Source organism: Camelus bactrianus, chromosome 10 (genome assembly GCF_048773025.1).
Source record: "Camelus bactrianus isolate YW-2024 breed Bactrian camel chromosome 10, ASM4877302v1, whole genome shotgun sequence".
NCBI classification, from domain to species: domain Eukaryota; kingdom Metazoa; phylum Chordata; class Mammalia; order Artiodactyla; family Camelidae; genus Camelus; species Camelus bactrianus.
The window spans coordinates 26083935-26099254 of NC_133548.1; the positions used below are offsets into that span (position 1 = coordinate 26083935).

Sequence of the window (15320 nt, forward strand, 5' to 3'; positions counted from 1 at the left end):
GTACAATATCTTGTTTAACACTTCTGAAGATGTTAAATAGAGTTCTTTTCCTTTTTCTTTCCTCCCTGGATTACCTTTGATTTCTCCAGAGTTGCTTGTTCTGTTTTTCATCATGGGCCTTCTTTTTCATTCTTGTGGTTTCCTTAAATGTTGGTGATCCTTGGATATTCATTCCTGTTGCTATATGACCAGTTGAGTAATATAGATAAATGGAGTAAGTTTTCTCTTCTTTTGTTTTTCTAGCAAATCTTTGCCCTAAATGGAAAGAACACTAATGGGGAGTTCCTTGTAGGTAGGTAGGAAGGACTTACTATTTTTTTATTGAAGTACTTTGATTTATAGTATTATATTAGTTTCAGATGTATAACATAGTGATTCAGTATTTTTATAGATTATATTTTGTTTTAAGTTATTGTAAAATGTTGGCTATATTCCCTGTGCTATACAGTATATCTTTGTAGCTTATTTATTTTATACATAGTAGTTTGTACCTCTTAATCCCCTATCCCTATTTGGCCCATCCCCTGTCCCTCTCCTCACTGGCAACCACTTGTTTCTTTCTTGTATCTGTGAGTTTGTTGCTCTTTTGTGATATTCATTTGTTTTAGTTTTTAGCTTCCACATGTAAGTGATAACATACAGTATTTGTCTTTCTCTGTCTTACTTCACTAAGCAAAACATACTTCAGGTTCATCCATGTTGTTGCAAGTGGCCAAATTTCATTCTTTTTTATGACTGAGTAGTACTCCACTCTGTGTGTGTGTCTCACATCTTTATCCATTTGTCTGTTGGTGAACACTTAGGTTGCTTCTGTACCTTGGCAATTGTAAATAATGCTGCTATGAAAATTGGGCTGCATGTATCTTTTTGAATTAATGTTTCTGGGTGTTTGTTTTTTTTTGTTTGTTTGTTTGTTTTTGTTTTTTGGATTTATACCCTGGAGTCGAATTGCTAGGTCATTGGTAGTTCTATTTCTAGTTTTTATCAGAAACCTCCATACTGTTTTCCATAGTGACTGCACCAGTTTACATTCCTACCAGCAGTGTATGAGGGTTTCCTTTACTCCACATTCTTGCCAATATTTGTTATTTGTGTTCTTTTTGATGATAGCCATTCTGGCAGGTGTGAGGTGATATCTCATTGTGGTTTTCATTTGTATTTCCCTGATAATTAGCAATGTTAAGTATCTTTTCATGTGTCTGTTGGCCATCTACATTTCCTCTTTTATTCAACATAGTTTTGGAAGTCTTAGCCACAGCAATCAGAGTAGAAAAAGAAATAAAAGGAATCCAAATTGGAAAGGAAGAAGTAAAACCATCACTATTTGTAGATGACATGATACTGTAGATAAAAAAATCCTAAATACACTACTAGAAAACTACTAGAGCTCATTAATACATTAATGTAAAAGTGCAGGATACAAAGTTAACATACAGAAATCTGTTGCATTTCTATACACTAAAAACAAAGTATCAGAGAAATTAAGGAAACTATCCCATTTCCCATCCCAGTAAAAAGAATAAAATACATAAAAATAAACCTACCTAAGAGGTAAAAGACCTGTACTTTGAACACTCTGATGAAAGAAATTGAAGACAACACAAACATGGAAAAATAAACCATGTTCTTGTATTGGAAGAGCCAATATTGTTAAAGTGACTGTACTACCCAAGGCAGTCTGCAGATTCAGTGCAATTCCTATCAAAATACCAAGGACATTTTTCACAGAACTAGAACAAAAATTTTTTAAAATTTGTTTGGAAACACAAATGACCCCAAATAGCCCAAACAATCTTGAGAAAGAACAGAGCTGGAAGAATCAGTCTCCCTGACTTCAGACAATACTACAAAACTACAGTAATCAAAACAGTATGGTACTGGCACAAAAAATGGACACATAGATCAGTGGAATAAGAGAGAAAGCCTAGAAAGAAACCCACACACTTATGGTCGGTTAATCTACAACAAAGGAAGCAAGCATATACGGTAGAGAAAATACAATCTCTTCAATAAGTGGTGCTGGGAAAACTGAATTCCATATGTAAAAGAATGAAATTAGAATATTCTCTAATACCATATATATAAATAAAATGGATTAAAGACCTAAATGTAATACTGGGTACTATAAAACTCCTAGAGGAAAATATAGGCAGAACACTCTTTGACATAAATCACAGCAATATTTTTTGGATCCATCTCCTAAAGTAAAGGAAATAAAAGCAAAACTAAACAAATGAGACCTAATTAAACTTAAAGGCTTTTCCACAGCAAAGGAAACCATTGGCAAAATGAAAAGTCAACCTACTGGGTAAGATAAAATACTTGCAAATTATATGACCAATAGGGGATTAATACCCAACATATATGAACAGCTCATACAAGTTAGCATCAAAAAAAGAAACAACCTAATTAAATAATGGTCAGAAGAGCAGAATAGGCCTTTCCCCCCAAAGTTCTCACTTTTAAGGGTACTTAGAGAAAAGGAAAAAAATGATGGTAGGATCATAGAGGAGACTGATTAAAGCAAAAATTGGGGTTGAAACAGAAACGCAGTAGAAAATAGAGGGAAGATAGATTGGCAAAAATGAGGACGTAGCAGGAAAGTGAAATGTGCAAAAGCAAAGGCAAGAAATTGGATGGGGAGTACTTTAAAGGGAGTGAAAGATGGTAAGTAATGCCATGAATAGCTTAATGTTAAAAGGTAGAAGATTACTATATCAGAGTTTTCTTCGGCTTCAGTCAAATCAATGATAATTACTAGAGTCATTGTAGTCATGATATCAAACACTCAAGGCAAGCTTCTCATGTCATTTTGGCAGAAGAAAGTAGTAGGAACCATTTTACAAATTATTAATTAAATTTGAATAAATGTTATGTTATAGTATTTTGATATGTGATCTTATATAGACTATGTAATTATGTTTCAAGGTGAATATTCACATGTTCTTCTAATGGCAAAAAATTGGTTTTAGTGTAGACATTGAAATGTTTTATGTAAACACATTTAAAGTAAACTATATAATAGTTAAAATACGCATGAGGGTACATCATTTGTTCACTCAGTCATGAGAACTGATATAGAGTGTTTGGATATGAGGCAGGTTTTGACATCCGGTAGAAGATCAAACATGTTTTGCCTTTAACATATTATGGCTGGTCACCAGGTCTTCCTACAATATCACGTGCATTCCTCATGTTTAGTAAATATCAGACTAATGAGTCTTAATACGTCAGCATTACAAACTACTTCTCTGCCATGTTTTCATTCTTAAAATTAACCTCAGATATTCATTTATGCTGACATGTAGAAATGAATGTTATATCCTCTCTATTTCCTGAAAATTGCTTAGAAGACTTTAATGTATCAGAACTGTATATGGTTGGCTTATTGACGTCTTTAAGTTCTTGACCATGTTTTTCACTAGGTTGATTGATATATTAGGTCACCCACTTACTTTCTCCTAGTTAAATTCTCTGGTAGATTAAGGACTTTATTTTCATTTAAAAAAGTCATTTTATTCAAAGTGTCATTGAATATCTGAATTCAGAATCCCACTGATCCACTAAGAGGAAAATGCACCTTAACATCTGAGAGACATTTAGTCATATTATATACTAATTCAGCTAAACATGGCTCAAAGAGGCCTTTACCTAATGTAATTTTGATTTCCTTCTTTAGGAATCCTGAAACCATGGATCACCTATATATGCTTTGAGACATTCTTTAGATGGTTTTTTTTTTTTTTTTTCTGGAAGCCCAGTAACTACCCTGAAAATTCAATTTATTGTTGAAAAGACCTATGGTAAGTGGATTTTTTTCCTCTTTTTTCTTCTGTCGGTTTCATGTTAGAGTTAAGTCTTATGGATGTTGTAATGCTGCTCTCTGCTGGACACAGTGTAATTTTTTAAAGTTGGCACTTAATAGATGGGCAAATAACTGATTAGTTGGATCCTCTGAGGAAGGGAATCCTTGTCTGCATTCACTGGAAAACAACAGTTTAGAACAATAGCAACTCTGTTTTCGTAATGGGTGATACCATTGCCATTGTACTGATATCTGGAGCCTGATGAAAGTGCTGATAGTCTCGTTTCTAAATTTCACTGCTTCCTGTTTAGTGGTGTCTAAATGTTATAATGAAGGTACATTGAAGGATGCTTGTAGGTGATGGACCTTTTGGGATTTCCTACATTGTGGGTAGATGTATGTTTGCAATTTGTCAACTTTATGATTATTATTATGTATTATTAGTGTCTTTTTTGTAATAATTTAAGTTCCCTGTATGTTTGTTTCTCCAATGGAAATATTTAAAACATCTCCAGTATAATTTAAATTAGAACAGTGTTAGATCTGTTTTGAGTGAGTCCCTTTATTATATTTTGTACAGTTGAATTTAAGTGATCGTATATCCATCCTATAATCTAGCTATTATGTTTTCTGGCACACATAGTGAACCGTTCTTACACAGACTGTTGTTGGATTGGACCTCAAGTGTCATATCATCTATCCTATCATGAACCCTCATACTAAATGCAAACACAGGTGTTCCCAAAGCTATTTTAAAATGTGTGGGAGTTCAAAGTGTTTTTCTTCCTACTTTTGAGCTGAAATAGTATATTTGTTTTTGGAGTGCAGCCTGCATAAAATTAATACCTGGATGTAATGTCAATTTTTTTGAGAGTAAGCATACATTTTCTTGAAAAGAAGAAAAAGTAATTAGCACAACATGGAGCTCGGCAAAGATTTAACAGTATAACTGATATTATGCTCTTTAATGGTTTGGAATTTTTTTTTGTGGCCATTGGGAAAGCCTGTGAAATCTATTCTTAATTAGAATTGTGGAGAATTAGACATAGTAACTTTTTTTATTAAAGAATTGAAATAAAAATTAGAAATATAGACCAAGAAAATAAAACTGTTAGCAAAAAAGAAGAGCCCTTTCTTCTTTCTCTGTAAGAATATATTATTTCAGAAAGTATATCTTTTTAAACTTTTATTATAAAATATAACATCATCCAGAAACATAAATGTATAGTAAAATGAATAAGTATAAAGCAAACATTCAGTAACTGTAGATCATTACTAGCATCCCAGAAATCCTTGATACAATCTTTATTTTCTTCAGAGGTAACCAATGTCCTGACTTTTATGATAATTATTTATATAATTCTCTATACAATTTTGTCACTTTTATAGTATTCCTTACCAATAAGTTTACTTTTTGTTTGTCTCTTTTTAATCTTTATGGAATCATATGTATTCTTTCTTCCTTTACCTGGCATTATGTTTTGAAGATATCTACATAGTTGTATGTAGTTTTATTTTAATCATTTTCACTATCATGTGTTTTTCCTTTGGAAAGAATATGGCAGAATTCATCCATTCTATTGTTGGTGAATGTTTGGGTTCTTTCTAGTGTTTGGCTATTATTAACGACATTACCATGAATTCTTTACATATCATGTGTTGTTTTTTATGTGTCAGGTGGAAAAAGTCATATATTTTCAGGTTAAATATAATTGATTATAGTGGTGTTTTAAATTAATTTAAATGAGTACATGAGAAATTTGTTACATAGTGAGAGTACCACATATTAAATATTGGACAATGTTCTTAAGTAATCAAAATTTCTTTTACTGTAGGCCTTAAATATATAGTAGAGTGTCATATAATCTATGGTAGTTTAAAAATATTATACATATAGATATAGGACCTAATGTTGTAACTCTTTGTTTTACTTTATTAGCACATTGATTCTATTTACTATTGTGTTATGTTTTCCATAATCTCCACTTTCTGATGAAGAAACTAGGGAGGGCTAGAGAGATTGAATCACTTGAACAAGGTTATTTAGCAGGTTGGAGCTAGAAAACCAGACTAACCTGTCTGCTTGGCAGCGGCAGTTTAAAGAAAACAAAGTGAAAAGTGAAATCAGGGTATTTTCTTGAGTGTGTCCAGCCATTTAAGTGGAAAATTTGCATGACTAGATTTCAGAAATTATCAGATATTCTTTTGAGTCTTAACCAAGAGCTGGCCTTGCAAGAGAATTGTTATGTTTAAAGCTCCTCAAAATGTTACTGCATTTTATCACAGTTCATCTTCCAAAAGGCAGCCAGGATATACTCTAACTTTGAGTGAGAATTTTACTTTGAGTAATTTCTCATTCGTTGGGCTGTTATTAATGAGTGGTGTACTATGCCTCGTCTGTTAATTTTGTGGATAATCGAACCTTATCCTTTTGTGTGCCAAAATTTATTTTGTATGAATATTTTTCTAAAATGCTCTTGAAACATAAAATGTACCCTTCTGTTTTCTTAAACAGAACAAATTGAGTATAATGTAAGGTGTTTTTCTTTTTGTTCTTTTGATGACTCTGAGTTGTCATTGTGAACATCAGTCATTTCACAGAATTTGTGTGATTTCCTCAAAACCCATTATGCTGTGTAGGACTGTTGTCCTAAATTATCCTAGACTTATAAACTTTTATGTCCTGGGTGCTAATTACAATGTCTTTTTTTGTTAATTTTTTCTTTGTTAGGTAATTCTTGTCTTTTTCTGTCGGTGCTTTATGTTGACTCTAACGTAAAAATCAGCATTTCCCTAGGAAGTACATTGCTTAGGTGAGAGCTTACCTATGGTACCCATCTCCTGACTAACGGCATTGAAGGCGTGGCAGCTTTTTAAAATTTACTTGACAGTCAGCAACTAGGCTAGCCACTTTATTCCAGGGGACTGAGATCATCTCACAACTGATTTCTGAATGATTGCAATGCAACAGATGTTGCATATACTGGTGCATCCTTATTTAGGGAATAAAAATTATCATGCACATTTTTTCTTATAAAACATTGATAGTGAAACTGGATTTACTTAAGGATTCCTTAAATAGGAAGTTCATTGAATTTAAGTGGTTTTTAATTGTGAAATATTTGATAGGATGGGCTTTGAAATAAAAACAATGTATTAGATGATACTGCCTATTAGAAATGGCAGTCATAAAAATTAAACCACCTTTCAAATGATAGATTTTTAAAGAAAAATAGAGAAATAACATAGATTTGGTCTCCTGGAAACATTTAAGTGCTCTAGGAAAGCATCCATTTAAAAATGAAATGTATTTGACTGCTTACCCAATTATAAACTATTGAATGTAAATTTAAAGGAAAAAACTGGGGTTGAAGTAGATTTGTTTTTAAATGAAAGGAGATGTTGGGAAAAAAGATAGACATTTGCTGTCCCAGCACGTTAGGCATCAATATGGTCATTTCCTATGTCAGTGTGACTTTTTTCAATTTGAAAATTTGTTTGCTCTTAAACTTAAGTCAGCAGCTTTTACATAGGCATTTAAAGAAAAATAAACAAAGAGCTTCATATAGTTTTTCCCAATGAGAACATCTTTGAGAATTGCCTCATGAACAAAATACCTTAGTGGTCTAAAGAGAGGAATAGCTTTTTCTGAGACACATCTGAGATGCATATGTGGTGGAAGTGCCCAATGACACAACCCCCGTAGGAGACAGATGAGCAATTTCTAGAAAAGGACCAGTGCATTTACACTCAGAACCAATTCTGGGAATTTATTACAAATAGGCTTGTCTACCTATAGAATAACATATGCATAAGAGTTTCATTGTAGCTTCTTTTGTAGTAGCAAAAGACTTCAAACATCCCTGAAGTCTGTCAGTGGGGTATTGGTTAAATGAGCTCTGACATAGCTATGTAATGAAATACTCTACAGCTGGGAAAATAGAAGGGCTGTTTTCTATTTGAATATTTAGAAAGTTTTCAAATGTACATTGTTACTTGAAAAGAGCAAAGTTCAAACAGTGTAAACTACTTTTTGTATGAAGAGGGAGGGGAATAAGATATATTCACATTTGCTTATATGTGCATAAAGAAAATCTGGACGGATATACAAAATCTAAATTTGTATGTGGATGGATATGGAAAACAGAGTAGATGGGACTTTTAGATTGCTTTAAATTTTTGAATATGTGAATGTGTTACTAGTTAAAAATAGTCTTATTTGTTAGCCTAATGAGAAAGAAAGGATAAGCAGGCTGTATTTACCACAGAATTAGCCAGTTTTACTCCTTTATCCTTGGCAGATAGTAGGTAATGAATAAGTATTTGTTATACAAAAGAAACTATATGAACTATAAGATCTTTAGATGATCTCTTTTAGCTAATTTTTTGAAGTATCTTTTCAATATACAAAAAACAGTGTTGTAAATCATGTGTTGATTCCAGTATAGAAATAAGGGAAAATATTTAAATGGGTGATAATGAAATATATAGTTGAGTTTATTATCACATTATGGAATTTCATTTAATTTGTATAATATTGATGTTAACGAATTATGTTTTAACTTCACTGAACGGTAAAAATATTTTCAAAAGGTTCCTATTAAAAAGATTCCTATTAAATTAGGTAATAAGCTCGCACAATAAATAAAAGTTTATGAAACTTGAGGGCAAAGTGAAAATTGGAAAACATATATTCTTTATTTTGCCTTATCTTCTATGCTACTTCAGTTTCTCATTTAAGGTCAAATTTTCATTCCTGAGACTATTTAGAAGCTCTGATATAATAGCAGCAGCACCAGCAGCTCCTCCTGACACAAAGACTGTATATCTCTGAAAATATATTATACGTTGGGGGTTGAGGGAAGGTAATAGGGTGAATGGTTGTTGCTTCTACGTTTATAAGAGTCCAGGAACTTATCTTACCTACTGAGTTGAAACTTTGATTATTAAGATAGGTAGTTATAAGAACCTTTAGTTTTCCCCTTTTATTATGTATATATTAGTTGTTGCTTAATTTCTTATGACAAGGATTTTGACTGCCTATGTATATCTATGTACTTGTGTGTAAAAATTGCCTTTTTAAAGAAATGTACATCTATATTTCCATATATATATATGGAAAAGTACACATATTATAAGTGGGTGGCCCAGTGAATTTTTCTGAAGTCAAATACACCCATATAAACAGTGCCCAGATAAAGAAAAAGAATATTATTGGCACTCTGGAAGACACCTTCACATTCTCTTCCAGTCACTATTTCCCTCCCTGTACGAAGATAACCACTATGCTGACTTTTAATAGCATAGATTTGTTTTGCTTGTTTTTGTATTTTATGTATAGAATTATACAGTATAATTTTTTATATCTGGTTTCCTTTGCTCAACATTATGTTTTGAGATTCATCTACATTGTTGCATGCGGTTGTAGTCTGTTCATTTTCATTGCTGTGTTCCATTATATGACTGTATGACAACTATTTTTTATTCTATTAACGGACATTTGGGTGGTTTACATATAATGCTAAATATAACATGTCTCTTAATATATTTAATGTGTTTCTTTTGAGGATACATCTAGGAGCAAAATTGCTGGATCATAAATATGTATATGTCCAGCTTTAATCAATATTGTGAAATAATTTTCTAAAATAGTTGTACTAATTTACTTTCCTATGAGAGTTCTAGTTGCTCCCAGTCTTTGCCAACACTCGATTCTTGATTCTTTTCCTCATCTTTTATCATCTGTTAGTTTCTGGTGGGTATGAAGTAGTGTGCCACTGTATCATTTTAATTTCTAGTTCCCTGATGATTGATGAAGTTGGGCACTTTTTCATATGTATATTGACTGGTTATCCTTTTTGTGAAGTGCCTGGTCACTTCTTTTGCCCACTTTTTTGTTGGGCTCTGTCTCCTTCTTTGATTTATAGGAGTTCTGTGTGTATTCAGAATATGAGTCCTTCAGGTATTGCAGATATTTCTCCCACTCTGAGGTTTGCCTTTTCACTCTATTAATAGTACTTTTGATGAACAGAAGTTTATGGCTTTAAAGTAGTCTAGTTTGTCATTTATGTTTAGTGCTTTTTACGTCTTGTTTAAGAAATAATTGTCTACTCCAAAGATGTTCTGTGTTCTGTATTTTTGTCTGAAAAGTGCTGTAATTTTACCTTTTAGATCTGTAATTTTAGACTGTATTTTTATGTTAGGCAGTTTTGCTTGTCTTTTTAGACTCAATCTATGTCTCTAGACAGAAAAACAAAGTGGACTTTTCTTAATGACATAGTTACGTACTTTCTGCAAAATGCCCCCTGAAGAAAACTGTTACTCTATATTTACCTTACCTGCAGCTTTAATGTACTGCTTTGTTTATTTGTTTGTTTGTCTTTAAGGAATGTTCACTAGAACATTCAGGGAAGAATTTCTGGGATGGGAAAATGTTATGATTTTCATTTTTTTTTAACAATACTAGTATTCATAAAAATGTTTATCCATAAAATTTTGTGAGGTATTTACAGGCATAATTTCAGTTACCTTGTTTGAGTAAAATTTACTCTGTTAAAGTTTAGTATATTTAATTAAGGGGAAAAATTAGGTTTCAACTTTTGTCACCAAAGCAATATAAATGCTATTACTTTTATAAGCTTCTTTTAAATTATTTTGATTTTTTAAGAAGGATTTCTTGTGAGCATCCATTTCCATAGAAGTCATGAACATTTATAAGGCCCTTGGTGATACTTTTTATTATTCAAAATATTTCAGATATTTGTTCTGATTATGTGCTGTTATTTATATTGCAGAAAAGTTCTTATATATCTTGGTATTTTTGTTTTTATCTTGTCAATAATGTCTGTTACTAACTTCATGATTATTGTATACTTAATTTTACATTTATATTTCATGAGAGTAATTGCCTACTTAAAAATGTATTTTGTCTCTGATCACAGTGCTGAAATTAAAGTTGATTGTACTTGACTTTTAACTAAGCACTTAGATATTTTTCACTTGTCATCTATATTTTTTAGTTTAAAGCATCAAATTAAATATAATTTTATCCTGGCTTTTATTTTAATTCATGCATTTAAAAACTGAAATTCAGATAAAAGATAGTTTCAAAATAAATTCAGTATATTATTTATGAGTGGAGCAACACATTAGCATTGGGTTCACAATAGATCATATCGCTTTTATTCCATCTTACAAGCTTAGCAGCACAAACAGAATAATCAACATATTATTTGGCTGTCATCTGCTGAACAGAAACCAGAGATCACAAGGAGGTTTTCCCTAGCTGTGGTGATGGCCTTTTTGTTCCAAGCCCCCATCTGGGAGGGCCATGGTGTGTTATCATATGGAACGCGGGGTTTTCTGTAATCTGCTTAGCTGCACTGCAGTTTGAATCTTCATTCCATGTTTGTGTAATTTATAATTTTAATGAGACCATGGCTCTTGTGGGCTTTGAAATATATTAAAAGCTCTTTTGTGCATATGCTTTTGTTCTTGCTTAATAGGCTCAGTGTATTTAAAACTGATGAATTTTTATTCATGAATTTGGATGTCTGGGGATTAACTTAGACTGAATATCATTGCACTCATATATTGATGGTTAGGAAGTTTTTTTATTGTTATTTTGGGTTTTTGTGTGTGTGTGTGTATGTCTGTGTCTGTGTTATACTTGTAACTAGAAAAGGAAAGAACTTATATAATTTTTAAAGGCTAGGAAAAAGTGGCATTTTTAGGTCATGAAGAATTGATTTAGATTTTGCCTGTCTCATGTATTGATACTCTTATTTCATCTTTAGTCTTAGTATTTTGGATATATATTATAAAGGAATAATTATGAAAAAGCAACTTTTAAGTGAGTTAGTACCTTACATACTATCGTTCATATTGAAATAACATTTCTATGTGTGACAAAGATAGACTTTGTATTTTAATTGTATGTCAGTTGTCTATGGTCATACTAAATGAGCCATGGACTTTCTTCTGTTAATAAGTATATGTTTTATATTTTAACTATTTTCAATTTACCTTGTTTCTGTAAAACTCTCTTTATTAATATATTGTTTTCTTTTTACCTACATTGATGAAATAATGAAAAAAGACTAATGAAAATGCAGCTTTCTAATAATTTATAAGATTGACTTTTTTATTTTGCTAAAATCCTGAAATATACTAAATGCTTCAAATCTCTATTACAGTTATTACTTATAATATATTTTTAAAATTTGAATATGGACAATTATATAGCACCTTAGGAAAAAATCATGGCCCTGTCTAGATCCAGACACGTTTTTTGAAGTTGCTATCTATTGGACTCAATGAAGGGTAACACACGGACCTTACTAGTCTTTTATGAAGTTGCCCAAAATATATTGTTACTGAAAACCTATGTTTACTGTACTAAAGCATTTTCGTAACTGTAAAACATAATTTTTTTGGTATGTGTTGGTTGTCAATTTGGCTGGTCTTTTCTTCTCCCCCACTTCCCTTAAGCTAGAAATGTGAAATACAAGGTAAAGTGACAGCATTTTATTCTTTGGTTACTAAGCTTATCTATCAGATTTGACACTGGAATGTTTGTTTTTCCATAACAACCCTCTGCTCTGGTATTTTATTAGTAGTACAATTTTAGTTAGCTTAGGAATAAATTACTGAAAATGTGTAATCTGCTAAAGCAGTGCTGTTCAATAGAAACATAATGCAAGTCATATGTATTTTTTATTTAACCCGCTAGATCCAAAATGTTAAATGTTCAACATGTAATCAATGTAAAATATTTTTATTCTTTTTTTTATGGTCTTCAAACTCCAGTATATATTTTATACTTATAATACATTTCAATTTGGACTAGTCACATTTCAAGTGCTCAATAGCCATACATCGCTAGTGGCTACCTCACTGAACAGTGCAGCTGTAAAGTAACTACATCTAAATAGCATAACAGAAATACATATTTTTTTGCATCCCTTATTATTTTTCTAGTAGTATCCTAAAAAAGCCAAGAGTATTCATGTGCTGTATAGTTGAAATTACATAAAGTGTCTTTTATAACTCTACCACTGATAATATTGGTATGTGTGTTTCTGATTAATACACAAAACCAGAATTATATCACTTGATTCCTGAGTACTTACCAGATATTGTGTAGATATGCTTAAAAGTATTGTGATGATAAGCAGATAATGGCTAATGTAATGGATGTGGTATGTTCCTCAACAATTGTGGGCAAATCAAACTTGTCAAATAAGTAATAGTTCAAGTATACCAAGGAGCTTAGTTTTAAAAGAATCCTATGGCAATTCTTGATACTTTTTTTTTGAAATAAAATTGAGAACACCTTTTCAGATTCTTAGAATTTTTCTGAATAGGTGTGTGAATGTATATGAATCTCTCTTTTCATATGTGTTTAAAGTTGGTAAAGCTTTAAATTTCTTGGAAGAAAAAAGCTGAACATAAAGTACTGTTTTCTAAACATCTCTAGGATTCCATACATTTTAAATGCTCCGTATACAGGCAAATGTAAGGAGAGGTTCCTTCCACAAGTACTTTAAAAATATATAGTTAAGAATTATAAAACCATAAATTACAGTTGATTTGAATCGATTCAGATATTTTAAAGTGTAAAATGATCAAGGTGATTCATATAAAATACTGCTTCTGTACCTATTTTATAAAAAGTAGAGACCTTCTTATCTGTAATTGACCTTGCTCAGGTATGGTTTAGAGAGAAAATCATACGTTCATGAAACCTCTGAATATTTCACATATTCTAAATTTTGAGGGAAATGAGCTAATTGTTACATAATCTAACTTTTATGTAGATATTGTCTGATGCCTGTTGTATCCTTAGTCACTTAAATTTTTATTGACTTCACTTTGTGACTTTTACATTTAAAGTGTTGGCACAAAATGTTAAACTGTTCTTTAAACAATACCTCTAGTTTCTTGGAGATGATAAATCAATCCATTGATTTCCTAATTTTATTATGTACACAGTCAATTGTAATCCAAGATTACAGCAAACAAGATGTTAATTTCTAGCCATAATCTATGTACATTTCAATTACAGAGCATGATTGTTATAGAAGCACAGAATAAAAAGGAATAACATTTGAGCTATCCTCACAGGAGCTGTCAATAAAAGATGTAATAGGGGATTTAGGAATCTGGAAACGGCCAACTAATTTATGTGAATCTATTTTATTTCAGCTAGAAAGACCAAGCTTTTTTTCGTCTGCACTGCATATTGCAGAGCACAGGCTGTCTATAGAAAACCAGGCGGCTGCATATGGATAGTCCCTTGATATCATTCACTTGCTGTGTAATCTTATTATGCAAAGTTCTAATCTTCACCTAGAATGAATGCCTCTGGGTCAGAATATAGTCATATCAGGGTTTTTGAGGTCATGTTTTGTGATCCTTAGCTTATTCTTCTAAGTAGGGCTGGGATTTAAAGGGTATTCCCCAGACACCAGCAGATAGACAGCAGAACCTGCTGCCTTTTTGGAAGACAAGACCAACATGAGGTCCCTGGTAGGATTAAACTTGATTTGTAGCTGTAGGATTTTTTAACAGATGTATTATTGGACAGGGAATAGGGGGCCACCAGCACAGCAAAATTGAATCACGACTGGCATTCTCAGGGAGTTTGCTGCCTGCTAAAACAGCAGCTGCATGTGGATTTGACTTCTTTCAGGTGAAGCGACTTCCAGTCATTTGGAAAGGATGGGATGAAAAGGAACCTTGGTGATAATTTTGATGTCTGCAAGATTTAGTACCAGTGTAATGGGATTATCGGTAACACCTTCACTGCAGAAAAAGCCACCTGGCGCTATAACTGGCAGCAACTGAGAACTAATCCTTTCCCATCCCTTGGATGTCATTCATGAAGCTCAAAGCGATTTCTATCCTGCTAACTGTGATTAATTTTTATAAACAACAACAACAAATCAGGTGATCAAGGCAAAAAATATGCTGTTTTATTATTTAAAATATGTAGCCTTATTATAAGCTATATGACTCATAAATTATGTAAGACATATATAAACTATAAACTATGTACGACTTGAAATTTATTAAAATGTTGAAATAAAGTTGATTAATCACGTCTTTTATACTTTTTCCATTTCAGTGACATAATGTATTAGCTATTGGTTAAGATTTATACTTGAAATTAAGTACTAGTTTAAATACTTTAGTGTTCTTTTAGATATAAGGCCATTATCAATAAATTAATGAAAATGTCTATAGATATAAGGAATTGGAATAATTTGTTTTGTCATATGTTTTACCTGTTCTGTGACTGCTTTAATTCCTGCTGATTAAATGGTTTTAGTGAATAAAATGTTTAATGGTATAAAAATATATAGACACATAGTCTAATAATTAAGTTAATGCTGGCTCAAATTGCTGATGAAAAGGTTTCTTTGTGAAAGTGTAAGATCTTATGTAAAAGTCTTTAAATAGTTAATGTTAGTATTGAGTGACTATTTTTTTAGTTCAGAAATTCTTAGTCAAA

General features: G+C 31.8%; 1 protein-coding gene across 5 annotated transcripts in view; it reads left to right on the forward strand.

Annotated features, from left to right (window-relative positions):
- The window catches only part of IMMP1L (inner mitochondrial membrane peptidase subunit 1), a 69008-nt gene that overhangs the window by 10561 nt on the left and 43127 nt on the right, over window positions 1–15320 (forward strand). For 3 of the 5 annotated variants that reach the window (XM_010964729.3, XM_045523728.2, XM_010964727.3), the window contains exon 2: window positions 3680–3803. The gene's annotated coding sequence lies outside the window, so the exon portion shown is untranslated. Of the gene's footprint in view, window positions 1–243; window positions 293–3679; window positions 3804–15320 lie in introns of all 5 variants that reach the window. The other 2 variants (XM_010964728.3, XM_074372211.1) reach the window with 1 other exon arrangement.